A 25,187-nucleotide genomic window follows, 5' to 3' on the forward strand; every position below is an offset into this window, starting at 1 on the left:
TTCCTCTCGAAATGAGAACCCAAAGGGGCCTTGGCACTGCTGTTCTCCAGCCCCCAGCGGATGCTCAGGGGGACACTGGGAGCAGTAAAGTGGAATCCGCATCACAGGTACCCAGCAAAGCCGGTGCTGCCACAGCTCCAGCACATCAAGAAGCTGCGTCACGGGCACCGCATCGCGCAACAGGAGCCACCACACGAGAGCACAAACCCTCTGAGCGGGCACACATGGCCCTGGCCCCAGACCAGACCGTGTGGCATTAAACTTCAGCTGGAAACCTCCTCTCCCAGCAGGTGCGTGGCAGCCCTGGCCCCAGGGGACCGGAGCCGGAGGGACCGCAGGTCCCAGCGTCACCCAGCACAGCAGGGCTGGGGCCCGCAGCAAGTGGTTAAAACAGCAGCCAGAGCCCAATGGGGCTGAACCCCGGGCAGAATTTATGGTTTGAGTCACGTGAAATGAGTCCTCTCCTAATCCAGCTTCTAGGATCCACTGTTGCGTCATTTTTTAGAAATCCCTCACACTGTGCAGTCTTCTTGGTGAAAGCGCAGGGTGAAGCAAATTTTATTTAGTTTCATAATTTCTGCTGTTTCAACAGAGCTTCTTGCTGCCTTTTTGAGTTGCTTGAATTCTACATGTGACAACCAGTCTGGCCAACAGAGGACAGCACATTCATTTCTTTTAATGATCGAAAGATCCTGAACTTGGAGCTTCCATTCACTTTTTCGCTCAGGAAACGCGAGTGACAGGCAGACGGAGCAGTGTGCCACAAAGAAGCCAGCCGGCTTAAAAAGGCTTTTTTGCAATTAACTAGAGCCTGGTTTGAATTCCAAGAGATTACTTAAAATAAATCTACTGCTAACCAGGCATTACTGCTAAGGAAACACTGTGGGTGCAGCTCTCTGCGTGCTGGCTCTGGATTTTGAAGCGATTGTTTATTGAGCACTGCAACAAGAGTTACAACACAGTCAGGAGTCAAAGCACATGAGGATGGTCAGGTGAACTCTGCTAATTCCCCTTCAGAACTGTGGACAGACAAGGTGTCTGTAACTAAGTTTAGATTAAATGTGTTTATAAAACACCAAGGAAAAGCCAGACTCCAGTATCTTTATTGCATTTGATTTGGGGCAGAGAAGACTCTGCAAGTCATAACGAAATTCAAAGAACAAACCCAAGGATTTCATGTGGCTGAGGGGAATTTCATTACGGAAATTCAATTAACCTGCAAGAGTTGCACACACTGAAATCTATTCTCTTCCCCCAAAGCTGGCTATTGTGTTTTATATAGCAACCTTTGCTATTCCTGGATAAATAATGTTTTATTACAAATGCGTTGACATCTTTATATAATTAATAGCATATAATAACATACTCATCTGTTACTGCTTTGCGAAAATTCATTTCTGCTTCCTATGAAATGTATCCAATAGCGTATTTTTAAAAGACATGACTAAAGAAGGACTGAGGGTTGGACACAGCCACAAAGCAAACACACACGTTTATGAGATATGAGGAAGAACAGTGGTGCAGGTCTGCTGCAAGTCCCGATTTAGTTGTTAGGGCCTGATCCTGTGAATTGCTGAGCAGAATTAACTAACAGCCTAAGATACCATTAAGTCAATGGGGATGGACAGTGCTCAGCAGTTCTCAGTATTGAGGCCCTTAAATAAAAGCCAACCAACAAATTCCCGTTCATGTGAGTGACAACACTGTACACAAATACAGTCATAAGATGAATTATTCACGTCAGTGTAGAGTGAAAATGCAACCTGCAAAGCCTGTTTAAAGTAACGCACGAACATTAATTAGTGATACATGAGAGGGTTATCATTTGGCCCATTTTTCACTCATATGCGTATTCCTTTTATTTGCTGTGTGCACAGGTCTGATATGATGACATGGGGCAAAGTAAATACAGGAGATAGACATCTATAAACATTAGTAGAAAATGAGAGAAGGGAGTTACTGATTAGCTTTCTTCCCATATGAAACTCCTGGATCATATCAGAGAAATGTGAGTTAAGGGTTTTACCATTCTTCTTTTTTTAACCATTATCTGATCAGAGAAGCATGAAAAGCACTTTATTGCTCGCTTGGTGTGTTTTTTTTTTTCCTGTGCTAGGAGCCCTCTGCAGGAAGTGAGGCTGAATTTCAGAAATCTTCCCTTTCTGACGTCTCCCGAATTTCTAGGAATGCCCCTTCCCTGTTACTATATTTGGAGGTAGTTTCTAGGAAAAGAACTGATGTTGGGCCGGTGCGGGGCTCCCGGGGCAGCCGCGGGCGGGCTGGGCCCGGCGCTCCCGGCGCGGCCGCGGGTGCTGGAGCCGCCGGGCTCAGCGGTCCCGGCGCACCCGCGCGGCTTTGTGGCTGTGCCGGAGGAACGAGCATGGAGAGCGAAGGGAAGGGGAGAGGTGGCTTTGTGGCAACAATGCGTGAATCTCCTCCAGTTATTTCCTGCTGGCTGCTCTTTTTTTTCCCTCTTGAACTTTTTTCTTTTTTAAAGGAAGAGGATTATAAGAAAAAAAAAACCAAAACAAACAACAACCTTCTGGATTTTTTTTTCCCCTCCGCTTCTCCCTCTCCCCCTCCCCTTGATGTGGCCTCTTGTTTAGCTTGTGGCGTGACCGTGATGAAGAAATGTTTCTGGGCGCCTGGCAGGGTGATCTTTTTATGTAATGAGTCAGGATTTTGCCAACGGAAGGAGCCGGCTCGGAGCGGAGCGGAGCGCTGGCGGTGCCGGCCAGCGGGAACCTGCCAGCCCGCCGGCCGCTGGTGGACTCTGGCTGACAAGCGGTGAGTTGCGCTCTCCCTCCGCGCCCCCCGCCCGCCCGCGGGGAGCAGCGCGGCCCCGCGCGCGGCCCCGCCGCCGCCCAGGCCCGCAGGTGGGGCCGCCGCCCCGCGTCCCCGCTCCGCGCCAGGCGGGCACCGGGGCCGCGCTCTGCCGCGCAAGATGGGGCGGCTCCGCGCCCGCTCCGCGCCAGGCGGGCACCGGCGGGACCAGCGGAGGGGGCGGTGCGGGGCTGCACATCCCCCGCCACCTGCCGCAGGCCGCGGAGCGGGCGCGGAGGCCGGGCCGGGGTGCGGACGCTGGGCGCCCCGGCAGCCACAGGTGTGCGGGGCTGCCGGGGCCCGACCCGCCGCCCCGTCCCGCAGCCCCGTCCCGCAGCCCCAGCGCGGCCCCGGCGTTCCCGAGCAAAGCGTAACCCGGTGAAACAATAGTGAGAAAAAGCCTCTAAATCACCCGACCGTAAGTCAGTTAATTCCCCGCTCACAGGCGTGTATTTCATATTAACATGCCTACTTGGCCAGAATCTATATCAACATCTCTGCGTTTGCCTTTCGAGATGTATTTGCTGGTTCCGGAGCGGCTCAGCCAGGACAGTGTTCTGAGGCTCTGTGTTCGGGTTATCGAAAGCACAATGAATGTAATAGTGGCTTTTTGAGCACAGCAATTAGTTTCTTTTAAAATAACTGACAGCATTTACCTACTTCAGTCATCCAAGTGTAAACTATAATGCTTCTAAACTTGGATGTTATTTAGAAGTTCTGTTGGAATTATAAACTGAGGATTTAGAAAATATGTTCCTTTTTGTCTACTTGTCCTCTCGCCTTTGAAATAAGTTATTAAGAAACATAATGTTAAGGGTAGTAAAATCTAGACACACAGCTGAATACCTGAATCTACCACTGTTAGTGGGAAAAGACCTGTTTCAAGTAAAGTGAAAGTGTTTTCTTGTTTATTGTGTAAATAACAAATTTAGAATAATGACAGACATCTCTATAATGTATCAACTTTAGTTTGAAATACAGTGAAAGAGATAAACAAGTAAGTTGTTACTTTGAGAAGAAATCTTAATAGATATTTTGAGTGCTGGGTCTAATAAATAACTTATTCTGGGGGAGTTCCGTGTCACTTTATAGACGCTTATAGAAGGTGCCGCTTACCTGCTTAAGAAATAAATGGTAAAATGTGAATAAAACCAAATAGTATCAGTTAGCAATTCCTGCTGTCCAGAAAATGAAGGAGTGTGTATTGCAACTTAGCTACAATATTCTCTTTTATTAGGCTGAAAATGACCCACTTCATAAGCAATGATTCTCTCAGTTAATTTGGCATATCTTACAAAGATACTTTACTTACAAATTGAATCTTGGAAGGTTGTGGTTCCAGAGTCGGGGTTTTGGGGGCGAGATGAGCTTATGTTTTATCCAACTGGCCCACAAAGTCCCGCTTTTGGTGGTCACTTTGTTCTGCAAAAGAAACCAGTACGTTATGGCTCTTACACGGGACATTGAACTTAGTAGTAAACTACTGTTGCGCTTAGCAAAAGACTACTGTATAAATAAATAATAACATTCTAACGTTAATGTTGTCTTCAGCTATAAATAGTGGGTAGAAAATACTATCATTTTGAAAGTAAAAACATTTTTTAAAGTTTTTTAACTATCAGTGGTGGTTTTTTCTTAAAAAAAAACAACGAAAGCCAAATAAAAGTTACGTTTCGAAGAGGGGTCATTCAATATAGGTGCACGGGGAGAAAAAGTAAGTCCTTAGGAAAGAGAGGCAGCTTAAACCTCGAAAACGTCATCTAAACATCAGTACATTTATATTGTCAATCCCCTCCTCAGTGTTTTCCTCACAAAGTGTTCAGTTTTAATGTATCTCGTCAACGAGCTGCTATTTTTAAGTGTGTGTTTGTGTGTCTACATGTACATGGTCTGTATCTATGAATCAATTTAAAGATTACCAATTTTTGTACTGAAAAAGCTATAGAATATATTTTTATGAGTAAAGCATTGTAAACCTGAGCTTGCTAATGCTAAGCTCATGTTACTATTTACATTTTTGTATCAATAGCCTAAAGAATCTAAGCATAGTTTTTACTTAAAAATTATGTAATTGTACTTTCCCCATGGGATTCTATTAAATGTTGAATATTAGTCGGTAGATAAGCTGAACTTTCTTGTGGTTCTGAAGATACTGTACATGTATTTAAGACTGAATGAAACACTCACACAAGGTCGTTTATAGAATACTTCACATATACAGCATATGCACACAAAACACACACAGGAGCATCCTCTTAGTTGGTGTAAATGTGTCTGTCATGGTTTTGACATTTTCTGCCAGCTAATCACCTGCTTAAGTTACACATCAACATCTAGACATTCACATTGTGGCCACATTATCATTATCACATTATCGTTGCAGTCAGATAAATCTGAACTGCTGACCTACTGAGACTCAATCAATGTGAGTATTTCAAAAGGGCCTGGAAATGCAGCTGCAGTTACACCACGAGACCCCGTTAAAGCCAAGTCGTTGGTACGTGATATATCGCATGGCTATATGCAGGATCTTTATATTCATACAAATGCGTATCGTGCTGAATTGCCAAGATTTTTCTGTGGAGTTCTGCTATTTTACATTTTATAGCAATATAATGACTACATACATGAAATAGGACAGATCCAAACCTCAGTGCAGCAAATTCCTCACTTTTTTCAGACTGAAATCTGATGCGGAAGAGCTTAGGTCAGAATTGTGCTGCTGATACACCTTTTAGCCACTATTTTGCATGAAATAATGCTGTTCAAAAGCAGTATTTATGAGAAGGTGACATTTTCATAAAGCTACAAATTTAACTGTAGAACTCTTTAATTTTTGAATTGTACTTAGATTGTGAACACGTTCTAGGCCTGGCCAGTGTCCCCACTTGTCCGGCTGGGATTAGTTTCACTGCTGTGCTCTCCGCACCAGCGTTTTGGGAACACAGGGGCAGAGATCAGCGATGAGAAGGTGGATTCATATGAGGATCTTGAAGGGAAAAGAGAAACAAACCCACATATCCCAAGGGCAGCAAAGATCAGCTCTGCCCTGCTGGGATCCAGCCCTTGCTCCTCACCAGCTGTTGCTGTAAAGCCCTTAAATGAAAACCTGTGATTTTGTGTGGCTGCTTTCGTAGCACACTTTGTTTTTAAATATTTTTTTTTGAATGGGTTCTATTTGATTCCGTATTGAAGATACATAAAATTCATATGCATCCCTTCTAGTACCAATAACCTAGCTATAGAATTAATAAACTATTTAAATGATTAATGAGCAGCGTTGAGGAACACACCCTTCTGTAGGCTTTCCTCATGCAAAATTTGTACTCACCTTTTTTTCCCTTAGTAAGCGTACAGAATGAACTCCTATTTGTCTCTACTGTGCAGTACAACTACTATGGATATAATGCATATGCAAAAAACTTTATGTTCTTTTTATATGTCGTACCCAAATTAATGACGATCAGACAAAACAGTGATAGATTCCCTAAACGTCTATGTTACAAAAATGTGATTTCTTTTCCATCGCTCTGGTTTTCCCACGAGTTTTACGTGCAGCACGGGGTGGTGGCCACAGAGAAGTACGTGGAGTATCCAGAGCATCCATAATTAAATACCTGGGATCAGTCTGTCTTGCTACTTGAAATTAAAACAGAAAGCTACAGAAGATAAAAAGTAGACAGTACGCTTGGAATCAAAATTAATGTTCCTTGAGATAAAAACTGTCATGAATTATTGAAAAAATAATCTTTAGAAAGATCAACTACAATTATTTAGTGCATTTATTATTTATAAAATCAAAAGCCCTCCTAGCTAGATTTCTATTTAAAATGCATTTAAAAATACATTATGAGAATAGCTTCTCTGTAGTTTTAGGCAAAGCTTTAAAAACCAGCTTGTAGGCACCGAATGAGCAGCGGCTTATCAACCGGCCCGATGTGTTTACTTTTGCAAGCCGTGAAAAGCGCAGGGTCCGCATAGGACCAGCGGCAGGGCTGGGATGGCTCTGGGGCCGCGGTTTCTCAAGCGGAGCCTCAACCTTTGACACCTCCCGACCTCCTGTCACAGCAGAAAAGTTCTGCGAGGTCTGCGCCTCCCGCTGATTCAGCCACCGAGAAACAAAGGAGTGAGGCAGTGACCCCGCGTTTGGGAGCTCATCACCTGGAACAACTGAAAATGTTGCCTTAGTAAAGGCTACAAAATCAGTCGTCCCTTTCTATGGAGCCCTCCAGGGTTTTTCCAGGGCAAGAACACACACACCCAGGGTATGATTTTTAAATGGTATCTGGTTCTGTGCTCTCTGCTGGAACTTTACACACCACCGCTGCTTCCCCGCCTAAAACCGGGACCCTGTGCCACAAAGAAAATCTGCGTAAACGCAGGGCGGTATGTGCAGAACAGATTTTTCAAAGGTACAACTCAAAAATCCTTTTTTATTTGTCTCAAAAATATATATTTAGAAGGTTATTAAGCAAAATAATTTTTGACGGCTTTAAAATGTTAGGGGGCAAATATTGCTGGCACCTGTGGTGGCACAACATCGTGAAACCTCTGCTGAAATTAGTGAATTCAAGGCATCATTTGCCCTGTTCACAGTGCACGTCAGTTAATAACTACACAAATCTCTCAGGGTAATGTGATACACTTTTCTCAGTCAAACAGTGCAAATGTGTAGGGAATTTGGTAAAGATACAAACATGGAAAAAAGAAACAGCGAATCAGCTTTTATTGCCTGTTGTCAAAATGCCCAAATAATTTCTGTTTCCAAGGCTGTGGTGCAAGGGCCACGTTCATGTAGGTGATGGGTGAGTGGATGGGTGGCGCTCAGCTCGTGGATTGTTTAAAGGACACTTCTATAACATGTACAGAATAAATAAAGATAATAGGAATAGAAATAAACCCACATCTATTACTGAGCTAACTTGCTTTGCGAGCTAGCTAAATACATGATTTCCTAATATACCAGATGCTTACATTGTTGACAGACATTAATAACTTTAAACAAAACTATTTCAATGTTTTCAGTTAATACTGCTGTAATATTTTAATGTAGCTGTTAATGGGGGAAGCTACAATTCACCGGTGTAATGTAATATTGATGCATTTTTGCTAGTTTAAGTATCTCAGCTTCAGTCAGACAGTCGCAATTCTTTTCCTGGAATCATGGCCTTCTGTGTGAACTAATATAACATCAGAGGCAGACACCAATTTTGGTAAAATAACAGCTTTTGTTTTGTAGGTCAAGATAAGAATTCCAACAAAACAAAAAGACAAGATGCCTTCTGTCATCTACAATAAGGCTCCTATAAATGGTTTTAGGGAAAGATGAGAAAAATCATTTCAGGATGTTTCAAGATTGGCCCACAAGGGTCAGTAAAAATAACTGAATGCATTGATTTTGCTGAAGGGGTGTTTCTATTTGTTATATATTGGTGTTGTTAAAAATGCCGATTAAAGTCAGCAGAATCTACATTTTTGCTTTGACACTGCTGCCGTGTGTAGAAAAGCTGTGTTTTGTACCAAAAGACCTCCTTCAAACCCCACAAACCGCACACACCTCGTCAGTCGGTGCCTGGGTGCTGGTGTCAGGCAGCAGATGCTCCACTGCAGTCACTGGACCTACATCCCCAGAAAATACAGGCGAGATCCCAGTAAAACTTCTGGAATCTGAGGAAAGAACTGGGTTAATGTTTATAGTATAACACTAATAAACAAAGAACAAATGTATTATGCAGAACACCATATTAAATAATATAGGAGGAATTGAGCATTGCTTTTTTCAACATTATATTTGATACGTTCCACTACAAGGATCCATTGAAGAATATACCTGTTAGGTATTATTTAGTGTGGGTTATTTCAGAAGAGCAACTTTTCATTAGGCATGTCAATTGAACAGCCATAACAAAGTTCAAACGTCCTGTTTTGCTAAGGAGATTTGTAAATATGGAGTATCCGGTCTTTACTAAATTGGGATTCCTCTTTGCATTTTCACTTGGAGTGGTCTTTCTGTATGTACGGGAATCTGCCCCCATGGTTGGCTGCAAAATACTCTGAAATTCTTTAAAATATAAAATGCTATATGATTTTATTATGTATCATTTTCTTCTATAAATTCATGTTCATGTTGTCACTGAAGTAAATCCTTAAACATGAGAGGTGCAGGTCAACTGTTAATGATGATTGTTCTATTTTATTTTTTGCTTTTTGGGAGATAAAAGAACAAAACTAGTCCAGGATTATGTGTGCTTTACACGTAATGTTTTTAGCTTCCCAATATTAATAGCATTTCTAAGGTAGCTGCTTCAGAATACACTTTGATGAATGGACAGAACCATTTTATACATCCAAAGTAAGTGAGTGGACGAGCAGGAAATTATGAAATCTTCAAGTATTGTTGGAAAATTGTTCTAACTTACCAAGTTTTTCTTTATAGTTTCATTCTTGATGTTCCACAGCATTCACCACTTCCTGCATGGCTCTGTACCGCAGGGAGAATGAGGGACTTTTGGGGGCAGATGTGTTTCCATTACACTATCATAATGCCCCTAAAAATCCTTATTGCTCTTGCAGTATTCTTCTGTGTTGCTGGGCCTGCTGTGAACTCCTTGAAGACCTGGCTTATAAGTACAGCCTTTCTCTGAAAATACTTTGAAAAAAACATTGATTTTTATTTTGTTTATCTTATATTATTTTTAGTTGTGCTTACTGTTGCTTAAAATATAAATGGCAAGATACGCAACCACCTGTTGGTAAATGAATGTCATAAGTCATAAATCCAAGGGACATGCCGGTAACTGCGTGGTGTTATGAAGAGGAATATGTTTTGGCTTAAGAGGGAGAGCTGCGCTCTTTTGATATGACTAACTTGTTTTTAACACGAGAATTTAATGTGTATGTCTCTGAAAACATGACAGAGGTTTTGCAAGCTAATTTGAATGACTGCTATAGTGGACTTCACATAGAATATTAACCACTTTTGAGGACATGAATCAGGACATTTATCAAATGAGTAGGTCTGCCTAGTAATTTTGTTTAAATTCAAAGCACAAAAATATTCAAACCAAATTTTCCTGCAGCCTCAAATTAAATTTACAGTTAAACCTGGAAAAGGTTTTGTGGGCTGTGCAGGGCAGTGCTGGGACTGCCGTGTGCTCAGTGTGCTCTTCCCTGACTGGCTTAAAAGAATATCTGATAGATTTGCAACATCACATCATCCCTCTGGCCATGTCGAATATCTTCAAATAGCCTTCAAAATATTTGGTGACTTAGGACAGAAACTAGTTGAGTAGACTTTTCCCCCTTTGCCCCTTTTATGCTGAATTTAATCCCCAAGGAAATGCTCTTCTTCGTTCTGCTAAAGGAGTGTTTCCTTATTTTTTCAGGCAGGAGAATCTTACAGGTTAAGTCACGTCCTATAGGTCACAAAGCAAGCTTGCCGTTATGACTGGAACCCAGAACTTTTGATGACCAGATAAATACCACAGTAACAAGAAAATTACTTTCTAGAAGGACAGAATGAGCTGCGTTACACAATATTACATGTACAGGTCAAAACATGCTGGCATATTCATGTCGACATCCAACATTTCAACGAGCTACAGCATTTCAAATGTATGTATAGGCAGAAGGCAGGAGAAAAACTAGTCAGTGTATTAATTCTAAATTTTTATATCAGTCCTTCAGTGTTTCTATTTGGACCACTGATGTCGAGATGATTCCTACCACCTTCTGGCGTCAATGAAAGTGTTACAACATGGACTGGCTCAAGTTACTTACAAGGTCTTAAATTAATTGAATTCTTAATGTTATTAGTAAAGGTTTTTGCCATCTGTCTGCATGTATAGCCTGTAGGTCTGCCCAGCTGATTCTGCCATACATACCTACTGACAGGCTGCAGCAGTCATCACATTCCCTCTGAACATGTGTTCTGCAAATATGTAAAAATGTATTTATCAATGCAAAAATATTTGCTCAGACTTAGCAATCCTGAGGTTAAATGCAAGGAAGGGAATCAAAATCCGTAACACTATAATCCAGTCCCTCTTATATCTAATAGGAATCACCTGACATACAATTGCATTTTTTACACATTTTTATCACCAAATAATGAGCCTTAGAAAATGAGAGCCAAGCACGTGCTTTGAGATGTGTGCTTAAAGCTTCTAATTCAAGTTCTTACTTCAAATTTTTTAAGTGTTTAAATTATTTTGGTTTGAAATAGTCTGTCACAAAACCCTCTGGATCTGCTGCAGCCCCAGAGGAAGGACTGCAAAACTCGTCTGTAAAACTGCCCACTAAAGCTAAAAGCACTTTGTCTGTGCATAAGCTTCCAGTAGGTTTCAGTATTAAATATTTTGTAAAAGATAACTTTGCTATCTGGTTGGTTTTTAAATATGAGCAAAGCAAAGATTTCTGTTAGGCTCTCCTTAGGGATTTGGATTTCTTTTAATTGCAGGACCAAGTGTCTTTAATATGAACCAAAAGAGTCACAGTGTTTTTCTCAAAGTTACAACAGTAGCGACTAGGTAATATTTTTCAAATAGAAGTTCCACAGTGGAAAAGACATTATATGTTTGTTACGTGCCAAGAAATGAGTAATACAAGAATACTTCCATTCTTTTACAAAATGGAAGAGCATTAACAGCATTTTAGTTTTTTATTGTGTATAAAGTTTTTGCAATTACCAAGAATCTCTTAATAGAGAAACAAAGAGCAGAAAAGACAAGCGGTTATTAAATTGGCTGAATAAGACAACCCAATTGCATTCATGTATTGAACAAGCCCATTATTATCTCAAGTTTTGAACATAACCTCAGCTCTACGTAGACTATTTAAAATGTTATTCAGATTACAGAACTTGGCTCATCCATTTTACTGAAGTTTATTTATCTACTATGTTATGAGACTTCTCATTCATTAGCTCCAGATTCTTACTGAGGTATGATGGTGTTAATTCTGCTTCTGTCAGTGCTGAGGGGACACCAGTGCAGGTCCCTGTGACATTACCTGCAGGACACGCATCTCCATGAGAGCAGAATGGGAGCTGGGTGCAGAATGCGGCTGTTCCTGTGTCAGGTTGACGCTGTTCCTGTGTCAGGTTGACACTGTTCCTGTGTCAGGTTGACGCTCTTCCTGTGTCACGGTGACGCTGTTCCTGTGTCATGGTGATGCTGTTCCTGTGTCAGGGTGTTGCTGCACCTGTGTCAGGGTGATGCTGGTTCTGTGCCAGGGTGATGCTGTTCCTGTGTCAGGGTGACGCTATTCCTGTACAAGGTTACGCTGTTCCTGTGTCACAGTGATGCTGCACCTGTGTCAGGGTGATGCTGTTTCTGTGCCAGGGTGACGCTATTCCTGTACAAGGTTACGCTGTTCCTGTGTCACAGTGATGCTGAACCTGTGTCAGGGTGATGCTGTTTCTGTGCCAGGGTGACGCTATTCCTGTACAAGGTTACGCTGTTCCTGTGTCATAGTGATGCTGCACCTGTGTCAGGGTGACACTGTTCCTGTACAAGGTTACGCTGTTCCTGTGTTGGGGTGATGCTGTTCCTGTGTCATGGTGATGCTGCTCCTGTGTCCTGGTGACGCTGGGCAGAAAAGCCCTCATAAGCCATATATTTCACGCTGCGTCAGAGAAAGACGTGGGAGAGGGAAGAGTTGCAGTGAACAGAGCAGCAAGTCAACTGCCCGACAGTCTGACACTATCCATCGGTCTATAGCAGAAGACCCATTGTAATGAGTTTTCTGCACAGGGAGCAGAACATGGCCAGAAGTCAGGGTGCAGACGCAGGCCGGGATTCACAGTGAGCCTGCAAGGTACCTTTTCCTTTAGTGGCTGTTGTGGGAGCAGAAATGCATACCAAAATAAACTCCATTAATAAATAGTCACTACTATGTTTCTCAGTTACACTAAACTGTTTCAGACTTTGTTAAGTTTTTGCCATTGAGGGCTGATTAAATGTGTGTAAATGGGTTTGTTTTCACTTTCCTTAAATCTCAAATGTGTATAAACATTTTTATTCCCAAATTTAAACCAGCAGTGCCAAGATTCTGACTGAAGTGGATCTTTCTGGTTGTGTTATAAACAAGTGTAAGTTACGAAGCACAGTGCTGACATCAGAATAGTTACAGCTGGAAGATTTGCCAGTGTGCATACAGTGTAGAAATACAAGGGATCATTGTAAGCTAATAAAGATCATTAAAAGAAATTGTACATTTCATAATTGTGCTTTCATCAAGATAATATGATCTATTTTAACACTTAAGCAATTAAAATAGAAGCTGAAATATTTGGAGATGATTAACTTATCCAGTACTTAGACTTGACAGGTGATATTACCCAATAAATCATCCACCAAATGACTGGAATTATTAACCAAAATGATTTTTTGTTGACTTCTGGGTTGTTTCTTTTTTAAGAAAAAGCTCCTTAAAATTATTTTTTACCTTTCCAATGACACATTACATTTTGTATTTTCCTTTAAAAGCAAAACCTACAGGCTTGCTATGGCTGCTGTGTCTGAGGCTTTCGGAGATCTCAATGGTGAGAACAGCATAAATATCCAACTAGACTGCAGCAGTTCTCTTTGTTTCAGAGGAAGCACTAAGATATTAATACCTAAAGCCAGGGAATCTGTGCTGGTCATTTTTGGAGTTCTGAACTAATCCGTAAGAAAATTCTCCCATGGCTGGAGTTGGCAGTGAGGAGAACTGAGCGTGTCCAGAAGGATCCTTGGATTGCAGCTTGAATTCAATCTAGACTCTCTGATATAATCTGGACTCATATTCAAATAGTCTAGATTCAGTATTTTGATAATTCATATAAAGTCATCTTATTCTAATTTGTACTAGAATTTCACAGTAATATTTTGTAAAACTATGGGTATATCTAAAACAAAAAAGGGAAATACCCCCCTTCTTTGAACATAATCTGAAATGAAAATCCAGTCTGAGCATTAGGAGATGAATGTTGCGAATTCACGAGGTTCCAGATTCATGGTCTGGGTCCAAAGTGCCCTCTGGCCAGCCCAGGAAGGTGCAAACCAGCCCCGTTAGCCCCTGGGCCAGGTGAGGGACCGCACGGTAGCCTGAAATAGTGGGCCAGGGCAAGACAGCTCTGGCCTTAGACTTAGTATCTTTCTGTTCCAGCTCTGTTCCTGTCTCCTCCTCTGGAGATAATCCACTTCATAAACAGAAAGTTCTAAGAAATAAAAACAAACAAACCACACCACCAGACCAGAGGTAACTCCTTTTTAAGACACTTCTGCCAGAAAGTAAAGACTGAGCCACAGCTGCAGTTCCCTGATATCATTCGTCTCACTGACATCCCCGTGTGGGTGTATGAGTGGGAAAATGACACCAGTTGGGTGACTCAAAGCTCTGGATTTTCCCGTAAAGAGTCGTGTCCTGCAGGAGAGACGTGCGTCTGTCGTGGCAGGGTGGGCAACAGACACGCGCCCTGGAAGGCACAGCATGGGGCTGGGGTGACACCGGGGTCTGTCCCCTGTGCTGCACACCCAGCTGGGACTGGGCAGCTCGCAGCTCGCGGTTGACCTTTGTTATTGCTGGTTTATGTGTCTGGTTTTGTTGACTTTTCCTCAGACGTCACCCACAAGATAGCAAGAAATGGTGAACTGCTGTGTCATGGGTTTCATTTCACCCCGCTCCCCAAGGAAACTCCCTTTACCGTTGTTAATAACAGGATTGAAGAGAGTCTACAACTCTGATCCCGTGTAACTGATCAACTGTTGAGCTACACAGTTCTAACCAATTTCAATAGGAACTAACACGAGCAGAGCAGTATACCCTACATGTCATATACTCTACATGCTGAAAAGTATTTGACAACATTAGTCATAGCAAGTGTATCTTATTGCACAAAAAAGTTAACATTTCTAATGAAGCATAATATTGGATGATATTAACAATATGTATATTAGATATTATATATTCCAAGGACATTCTCACCTTTTATTTATATCACAGACAACAGAAAAAAATATTGCCTTGTTCTATCTGTGGAACACTGAAAACTACTTCAGTATTTTATGCAGCGTTACAGCGGTAACACATGGAGTTTTAAACTTATTTGCAAGATAGGGACTTGGTTTCTATTCTGTGATTCTACACCTCCCAGTCCTGATCTATGTGTTTAACACTCAGGTGTTAAAAGATTGGAAAGAACAAGTAATAATTTTAAGGTGTTGTACCTTATTTTGGAATATTTTTTGTGCTAATCTTTAGCATTAGGAATATAAAAAATGTTTTGCTGAGAAAAGGTGTAGGAAAGAAAAACAAAACAGAGCAAACCAAAGTCCTTTGGGCAACTTCCCAGCTGCTTTCACAGGAACCTTCAGCTCTCCTGCTTGCTTGGAGTGTAGCAAAAAGATAACGGTGTTCTTGTGGCGAGCTGACAAACGCCGCCGTGCGGGACGGGGCGATAAGCGGGATCAAGAGGTGGATCAGGAGTTTATTAGTTCATTTGAACAAGATAGAAATGTGCTGGGAAGTTTTGAGCTGCACAAGAAAACCGAAAAGTAATTGGTCAATTCCCAAAGTGTTCAGATGAAGAAAGGTTTGCTGCTCTTAGTAACTGGAGCTTTCACTGCCATAGACAACGTTTCTTTCTGTTTGTGGCAAATTCCTCAATGTCTCTGTCTCCTTAGTACATCTTACGCCACTGCATTGTGGTTCCGCATTTTCAGATGATACAAATACAAGAGTCTAAGTTCTACGCTGATAAAATTAAGCAATAATGCTAAAGTCATGGCACAATAGGCGGAATTTGCCTTAGTGACTTTGTTAGGTTAAAAATGAGCTTTTTCTGCTCTGTAACTTTTCCCTTCAACTGTGGATGTTTGGATTTTGTTTCCATGCTTCTGTGTTTTGTAATTATTGAAAACTGAATGCTGTGTATTTAGGTATGGTAGAGAATAGGCGCTGTGATGAGTTCTGGCATAGACCTCTGGTAAGCACTCCGTAGATCCTTGCCTGATGATTTTGGTGATGTGGGCCTGCACACCTGAGAACGAACTCATAGAGTTTGACTCTTGATACTGTCACCAAATCTGTATTTTAACTAAGATCTGCCAAAGTAAATATCAAACATCCTGCTGTATGTATCCCAAATGTCACTTTTAGTTACCTGCAGTGTAATATGTGCAAGGAGAAGCAAAGAGATCATGCACAGCAATGTAGTGTCAGGTTTACTGGCAAAAATCGCAGGTGGCTAAATTAATCACAGATGATAAAAAACATAAGGAAAAAGGCGTTCTTCCTAGGTTACAGGAAGAGACTTTTGTCCTACACTCTGATGACTTTTTGGTATAATTTATTTTATTAAACAACTATTTTATAAAAGTTTAAATTTTTTTTTGTTGCAAAAGTAACCATACTACTTTCATGGGCCTTTTCCCCACTAAGGCAGGTTTTTAAGTACCACTGACATTTGTGGTATGCCAATTTTCACAGCTCTAGAGAAATAACAATAATACACCGTGGAGAAAATTGTGACACATTTTGCCTGGAAAATGTTGTTACACTCTGCTCAAAGAAATATAAAGAACTTATTTTAATATCCTGTCTCACACTATGGGGTAAAAGGGCAAAAGAATTAGGACAGGTAGATGAAATGTATAGTTCAGCAAGATGTGATCAGTAACCAGAGTAACTTTGGGTTATTTGCAAGACTTCAGTGATTCCCAGATGCTGAAGTAGGGCGGGGATGAGGACTAGGAATGCCATCTGGATTTGATGGTCGCTTGGCACTGTGGAATGTGGAAACCTTTGCTCGTTTGTGTGAGAATTGTGTCCTTTGCCTCGGTTTCCCACTGGGAGCTCACAACTGAACACACAGACGGTGTCAGGGCTCCCTCCTTTATTTAGTGCACACACAGAGGAGATGCATGTGCAGGGTGTTTATTGAAAGGAATAAAAAAGCTTTACTCTTACAGCAAGTGAATGCTTGTGAGAGTGTCACATATACATGGATATCTGGTGAAAGTAAACATGCTCCTGTGTGTCTTGAAGGAAAAGGAACAGAGAGTTGTTTTCCCCTGTATTCTCAGACACTGAATAACATTCTGCTGCAAGACAGGAATTGTTTGTGTGCAGATGCTTGGCTTCCTTGAAAACACAAACAGTTTTCTTGGTAGCATATTTATTCACCATATTAATATTAGTCAACTTGGGGTTATTATTTTTCAAATTGAACTACAGCTAATAGCACAGAAGTATTGCTATTGGCATGCTAGATATTTCAATTAATTAGGTTAATAAGTTCAATAATTTAATAAATTAATACTTTAAAATTATTTATTAAGTTCATGTATTTAGTTGTTCTTCTGATATTCAAATTCAGAATATCAAAACTTAAGCAACAGAGCAGACACCGACACATAGATGTAAATTCAGGTGTGGGATGTGGCCCTCATGAGCAGCGCACTGAAACGAGGCGTCTGTAAGGTGGACATGTCAGTTGAGGTCTGCTGGGGGGTCACCAGCCTCTTGCAGTGCAATGGGATTCCTCTGAGGTGTCTAATCCTGACAGCAGGCTGATGATACTGTGATACCATCAGATAATCTGGTTTGTGATAATCTATGTCGTGATAACCAGCAGAAACCTCATGTTATGAAACTACCTTGACTGCGGCATGAAGAAAGCCGGATGTTGATGGAGCATTATTCCACAGGTGTTTTAGCTCTGGATCAAAGGAACTCTTGTAGGCCTGTAACACCAAAAATAACGCGTGAGAATGCAGAAACAAAGAAGAAATGTGCCGGTTCGGTGACTGGCTGCCCACAGGACCAACACACCACTTAAAGGAAACACTGGCTTTCAACTTCACCCCAGCAGCGTTGCTGCAGGTATTTCAGATCACTAGATCACGCAGGCAAGGCCGGGCACAGCGGACGCAGGCAGCACTTCTCTGCTGACGGCTAAGCATATTTTTCCTTAGTTTGTGCAAATACCCAAATGGCTATAAGGACTAATAAATCTAAGTTTAAATGGAAGAGGATATTGTTTGATGACATTTGTCTTATATTGGGTCTGATGGATTTAGTTTTTAGGGTTCGTATATCGTAAAATGCCACTGACATAGCACTTCAGACTCTTTATCCTGCTTGAAGGAGTATTCAATTCTATTTTTTATTATCAGGTTATATTAGGTGAGGTTAGGTCTCCCAAAACAAGTATCATCTTTCAAGAAGGAAGACTGATTTAGACACAAAATTTGACCTGAACGATCTTAAATGTCTTGTTCAATTTCAGAGTAATGAATAATTAGAGTAATGAATTACCTTAATGGGGAACTTATTGCTTGTTCTGTTACCCTGATTTATTAAGTCTAGAGAAAAACCAAGGATAACATGACAGCTGGTATATGTCAGCATTAAGGCAAGTAGTATTATGCCAGTTCTTACTGGCTGAAGTTTTAGCTCTGATTGACCCTAGAAAACACCTTAGCACAACTTAGAGGCAAATCCCTCTGCCACAGAATGTATCCACAAGGCAGTTCTGGAATATCTGGTAGAGATCCATCTAAATCTGTTAGGAGCTTTTCCAGATACAGAAGAAGGTGTGGACACACACAATTATATCTACATATTAGATTTAAATTGGAATATAAGACAGCAGAAATGTAGCTAGAAAATATTTTATTCTTTTTAACTAAGAGATATTTGGATTTAGCCAAATACGTAAAGTTTGAATTCAGGATTTATTTAAAACTATGTTGACTGCTTCTGAAAATAATATAGCTAGTGACTGTTTGTTAAAATCTTTCCTTACCTAAGAATTTGACTGTGTGTTTTGTAGGGAATTCTGTTTATTGGGATGTGTGTTGCCAAACATGAGAGGTGGCCCAGAGCTGGTGCACCAGGAGCGCCACGCCGAGAGTTCATCTGCGTGAATTGTTTTTCTCTGCTTAAGCAGATAATGCACCTAGTCTGCTCTTCATAGAATGTATTTCAGTACAGATAGTAAATATCTAGAGTTCCCTTCTGAATTTAACAAAAATCTAGTATGCGTTAAGACTCCTAAATTTTCATGAAATTGAGATACGTACATCTTGCAAGGCAATAAACCTTGGTTGGAAAGGTGTTATTTAGTTGTGCTTGGAGCCTTATTCACTTCGTACAAACCGCAAAATAATTTGATCCTCTACATTTAAAACTGAACTTTTCCATAGCAGTATTGTTTTAATAATAAGACAGATCTGTGTGAGTTAGTTGGGCATTGATAGCCACACATTATATCCTGGAATTAGAATTCAGTATTTATTACAGAATCCCAGAATGTGAGGGGTTGAAGGGCCCTGGAAAGCTCATCCAGTGCAATCCCCCCATGGAGCAGGAACACCCAGATGAGGTTACACAGGAAGGTGTCCAGGCAGGTTGGAATGTCTGCACAGAAGGAGACTCCACAACCCCCCCTGGGCAGCCTGGGCCAGGCTCTGACACCCTCACCCCAACAAGTTTCTTCTCCTCTTTCAGTGGAACCTCCTGTGTTCCAAGTTTGCACCCATTGCCCCTTGTCCTGTCCCTGGTTGTCACCCAGAAGAGCCTGGCTCCATCCTCCTGACACTCACCCTTTATCTATCTGTAAACATGAATGAGTCCCCCCTCAGTGTCCTCTTGTCCAGCTCCAGAGCCCCAGCTCCCTCAGCCTTTCCTCACACGGGAGATGCTCCACTCCCTGCAGCATCTTGGTGGCTGCGCTGGACTCTCTCCAGCAGTTCCCTGTCCTGCTGGAACTGAGGGGCCACAGCTGGACACAAGATTCCAGGTGTGGTCTCCCCAGGGCAGAGCAGAGGGGCAGGAGAACCTCTCTGACCTACTGACCACCCCCTTCTAACCCATCCCAGGTCCCATTGGCTTCCTGGCCACAAGGGCCCAGTGCTGGCTCATGGTCACCCTGCTGTCCCCAGGACCCCCAGGTCCCTTTCCCCTACACTGCTCTCTAATAGGTCATTCCCCAACTTACACTGGAACCTGGTACTGTAGTAATAAAGCTCCAAGACACAAGAATGGCAGCAGAGATCTTCCCAGATCAATTCAACTAAAGTACTATCAGAATCGTTCTCTAAGTATGTGCTGCTTCAGTATGCAGTTTTTAATCATTAAAAAGTGCAGCCTTTGGTAACTTTAAGATAAAGACTTTAATGAGAATTTTTGTGACTGTATTACTTTCTTGTTAAAATACTTGGAACGCTTTGTTAATCCTAGTAAAGCAGCAAATGGAATGTAAAGATGAATGGAATTGAAATAATATTGTCCTCCTCTATGAAAAAAAAAAGAACTATAGAGCTGAACGGTAAGTTCTCTACAGAAATTGTGAGTACAGTATTTGAAAGAATTCCTACAGAATGTAGAAAAAATAATGCATTTATCATAATGCATGAATCATCATATAAACACATTCTAAATTGGACTAGACAAGCCTAATAGCACATAGAAAATAAAGCAACTAGGTGTTTGACTCGCAAAGAACTCAAAGATAAAGGCCAAATGACAAAACACAGTTTTACTTAGTAATTGTCTACTTAATGAAAATTACCGGCAGTAATATTTTTATGTTTTTATAGTTATATTGATAAAACTTTCTGGAGTAAAAGAGCGTGCATTAAATATTCTGTTGTAAAAACCCTTACAGCATAAGGTTATAATAAAACTATTGCACTTCCTTGTTTGGAGAAGCCCTGCTGAAAATGTGAGAGTGCGGAAATAGGTGTCTCTGTCACCCGCCATCTCTGCTGGGCACAGATCCGCTCTGAAGTCTGAACCTGACCTGCACAACCCCAACTTCAGCATCTCTTCAAACAACTACATTTGTAAGAGACTGTTTTGTTTATAATGAGACACGGCAAAATGTTCTCTTGACAGAACATTTTGTTCTGACTCCCTATATTTCTGATCTTACCCTAAAAATCATTTATGTAAATTATGCGCGTCGCACAGATTGGTGTGAAATACTCAAAAAGAAATCTCAGTCTATGGAAAAGAGTCTTGATTTCAATAGGTTTTGCTTTTAAATCAACTGGAAACCCAGACCAAATTCCCTTTAACACATTTAGCATGCCTGAGCTGATTTATGATTTCATTTCAACACAGCAAAAAGTTAGCACTAATAACAGGAAATAATGTGAAACTCGAAAGATTTTCGCCAAGATTCACGTGGAATCTGGAGTATTAGTAACTCTAAAGCGTGAGAAACAGAAATGAAGGAGATCACAGAACCCCAGAGTGCCAGGGGTTGGAGGGACCTGGAAAGCTCATCCAGTGCAATCCCCCCATGGAGCAGGAACACCCAGATGAGGTTACACAGGAAGGTGTCCAGGCGGGTTGGAATGTCTGCACAGAAGGAGACTCCACAACCCCCTGGGCAGCCTGGGCCAGTGCTCAATATATATCCATGCTAACAAGGTTCACTCACTTATTGAATGCACAGTGGTTGAACGCTGGACACCGTCAATGCTGTTTGGTAAAAATGGCTGGTGCCTGTCCCAGGAGGGCCTCTCCGAGTCCGATAGCTGGGTGAACACCTGAATGAATGAGGATGGTGACCATCCAGGTACCACCACTGGCAATTTCTTTGTGCTCATTCTTCTGGAATACTCCTGTTGGCTTAGGAGGAGAGAGCACAACAAGTTAACTGTAAGTCACATGTTTAATTCACCACTCGAAGAGGTTCCTCAGCTGCGTCAGGAGCTGCCGCTCTGCTGGGGCCGTGCGGTGCGAGGGCAAACGCAGCTCAGCGCCAGGACGTGATGCAGAAGTGAGGCCTGTAATGCACTGTTAGGAACTTTCTTGGTTATAAAGTAGCACAGTGCCTGATAATTAGAAAATTATGTTGACGTTATTCCAGTACCTAGACCAAATAAAGAGAGACATCCCATATTCAGATACTTGCAGCACATAATGCAATGACTAGCATAACCCAAACATCTTGTAGGGTAACTATACCTTCTCCTTCAAACTTACATTCAGGAGTATTAGGTGTTATTTCACACTGTGCACAACAAAATACTTGATACCTTGTTTCAATTATACAAATATATATTTTCACTGAATATTTACAGTCTTCATACATGCCCATTGAAAGTATAACTCTTAGCCAGAACCCAAGCATGGATTTTTCTTTGGAGCACAAGTCTTTAAAGCTTGACTATAGTGAATAATGTAAAAAGCACAGTTTCAGGCCAGGCACCTTAAACAATGACTTAAATGAATGACTAATAGCTAGGACAGAAAACTATTTGAAATTCTCGTTAGCATTAAAGAAGTCTTTTGACACTTGGATCCAAGTTATGTAGCAAAACCTTCACTGTTTTTATTAAATCGTGATAAGCACTTATTCACCAAGACAAATACTAACACAATTCTATCAGAATTCCTCGAGTCTTTACCAGCATGGACAAATCAAAGTGTGAAAACTTTGAAGGCTCTACTGGAGAAGTGTCTCTTTTTTGTGCACCCCAGGTGCACGTGGAATGTGGCCCCATCCGTGCTGGGGCAGCAGCTTTTCCGTCCCCACCCTCGTCACAGCAGACAGGACACGGGCAGGGAGCTGCCGGCTGCACTTACCGAGGCGTTTGCCTGGAGAAAATGCAGCTGAGCAAGCGCCAAATGAGATTTTTACTCCATTTGGCATTAGACTTTTAACCTGCTTCACCGCTTGGTATGTGTTAATCTGAGTAAACTCTGTCGTTAGGCTGAGAGTCTGTCCTAAAATGCGATGTCTGGTTAAAATCCGGAGCAGCCTGCACGGTGCCTCTACATGAGATCTGACAGCAGCCAGCACTATTAATCCTCTGACATAAATACCTTAGGAAAGACACTCTGATAAAAAAGACAACACCGACACATTAATCATGTGTAGGAGTACAGAACTACTGCAGAAATCTCTCCTACTTTTTGAAGAAAATTGGCATTATAACAATTTCCTGGAGACAATTTACGTTTATTTCACTGCAAAAAAATATTTATACTCTGAAAATAAAAGTCCTTTAAATAACTATATGATATTAAGTATCATTGTTATATTTATATCAGGTTGTAGTGAAAGAGCTCTGGATGTGTTATTAGTGTTCCTGGTCTCTGTTCTGTTTGTAGGAAGGTTTGATTTAGTCAGCAACGAGTCTGCTCCAAGCTGAAAAAGTAATTTCAGCCTTATGTCAGAACTACGCCAACCAGGATTGCAGCAGTATCTACAAAATTTCTAATAGCTAGGGGGAGGAAAAAGGTATTATTTCCTAATTAAAATGCATTACAATGAGATTTTTCAAATAAACTACTTCTATGCTGACAACAATGCCCAAGTTACTTACATTTTGAAAAGCCTGAGCAGATTGTTACTCTCTGCTCTCTGCCCAGCGCTCTGGAATCCACTTGGAGCTGGAATTTAAGGGCACTGCTGGAATTTACAGAGTCCATACGCCATATTGCTAAAATGTTGATAAAGATGGAGTTTCAGTTACTTACATGAAATTTTTACATGTTGTCAAAATAAATGCTGTAAGTTAATTCAGGAAAATACAGCATTGTTTTAAAAATCATCTCTATATCCCAGGTGTTTATAAAACTGAGTTGTTCAGCCCATTTGCTGTTATGAAGGCATCCTTCATAATTTTGAGTTTAAAGTGTCCTAAGATAACTATCCCAATATTTAAGTTTTTATACCAATGGATGTATATCACACTTTAAAACTAATTTGAAAAATACTATGTTTGTAAAATAAATATTTGTCCAAAAACGTCTTCCACTGAACTTCTCTCTTCCCCCTCACTCCGAAGTCTTTACTGCCTTTTCATAGAATCACAGAATGGACTGGGTTGGAAAAGCCCTCAGAGATCATCCAGTCCAATCCTTGGTCCAACTCCAGTCCATTCACTAGATCATGGCACTAAGTGCCATGGCCAATCTCAGTTTAAAAACCTCCAGGGCCGGTGAGTCCAGCACCTCCCTGGGCAGCCATTCCAATGCCTGACCACTCTCTGCACAGAATTGCTTTCTAATCTCCAGCCTCAATTTCCCCTGGCAGAGTTGAAGCCCATGGCCCCTTGTCCTATTGCTGATGCCTGGGAGAAGAGCCCAACCCCCACCTGGCTAGAACTGCCCTTCAGGTAGTTCTAGAGAGTGCTGAGCTCACCTCTGAGCCTCCTCTTCTCCAGACTAAACAAGCCCAGCTCCCTCAGCCTCTCCCCATAGGGCTTGTGTCCAAGTCCCTTCCCCAGTCTTGTTGCTCTTCTCTGGACCCGCTCCAGCACTTCCATCTCTTTCCTGACCTGAGGGGCCCAGAACTGAACACAATACTCCAGGTGTGGCCTCCCCAGTGCAGAGCACAGGGGAAGGGTCACTGCCCTTGGCCTGCTGACCACGCTAGTTTGGATACAGGACAGGATCCCATTGGCCTTCTTGGCCACCTGGGCACACTGTTGGCTCATGTTGAGCTTCCTGTCCATTAGTCCCCCCAGGTCCCTCCGGAGTATAAAAAGAATGGGCTCCTGGGGCAGTTTCAGTTGCAGCTCCCATCAGTAGGCAGTTGTCAGTGCTCAATATATCTGAAAACACATTTCAAAACTTGAGCCGTGCAAAATCAGAAGTAAAGAAATAAAATGCTGTTTGTGCTGCCAGTATGTGGATAATTGAAAACACACACAGGTATATTACAGTAATGGGAAACCTCACACATCTTCACATACTAAATCTTGAGTGTTTCACATGAATGCTAAAAAAAATAAATGAGAGATATTACATTTATACATAAATATTCTATTATGCCTTCATTTTACTTTATTTTTGGAAGGAAAACCAGTTTTCCTTGCTTGAGGAACTTCATCATTGATAAACTTGATCGCTCTTTGAAGTTATAGCAAAAGATATAAACTTGGCTTTTATTACATTTTTACAGAGCTCTTTCTTGTCAATCTTGCAGAGTTCATCTCTCAGTCGGTCTTTTACTGTGAGAAACTCTGGATGCAGACAATCCACATCACAGCAAAAATTTAAATGAGATTTATGTGAAATAAAGCCAAGTAAACTGTTTTCCTGATTTAGGCGAGAGAATTTGCTGAATAACTTTATAGCTCTGTTCTTTACATCTAATATTTAAAATAGTTTAATCTGATCTGACATCGTTCCTAATTTGTAAACCTACATTCATCATTTCCATATCCATGGGTGGCATTCACTACACAGAGTCAAAGTCTTGCCCTCAGTATAGAGGTGGCTTTGGCTCGCTTTCCAAAATCCAACTCCTAAATTTGTATAACATTGTAGAAGTAGTTTTTATTTGTGGGATATAAATGTATTATTTTAACTATGTAAACTGTGCTTCTGCAAGTAGGTCCCTCATCTGCATTGGA

At 41.5% G+C, this 25,187-nt stretch overlaps 1 long non-coding RNA gene across 2 annotated transcripts; it reads left to right on the top strand.

The window, feature by feature from the left end:
- The first annotated feature begins 2,132 nt into the window (after positions 1–2,132).
- On the top strand, positions 2,133–23,565 carry LOC308046055. Of its 2 annotated transcripts, none has more exons than XR_013922859.1 (3): positions 2,133–2,787; positions 17,514–17,688; positions 20,477–23,565. It is a non-coding gene; the product is annotated as an uncharacterized lncRNA (long non-coding RNA). The 2 variants fall into 2 exon arrangements; XR_013922860.1 differs by lacking the exon at positions 20,477–23,565 and adding an exon at positions 18,641–19,352.
- The last annotated feature ends 1,622 nt before the right edge of the window (positions 23,566–25,187 follow it).

The sequence above is a fragment of the Nesoenas mayeri genome, assembly GCF_963082525.1.
Source record: "Nesoenas mayeri genome assembly, chromosome: 15".
Lineage (NCBI taxonomy): Eukaryota > Metazoa > Chordata > Aves > Columbiformes > Columbidae > Nesoenas > Nesoenas mayeri.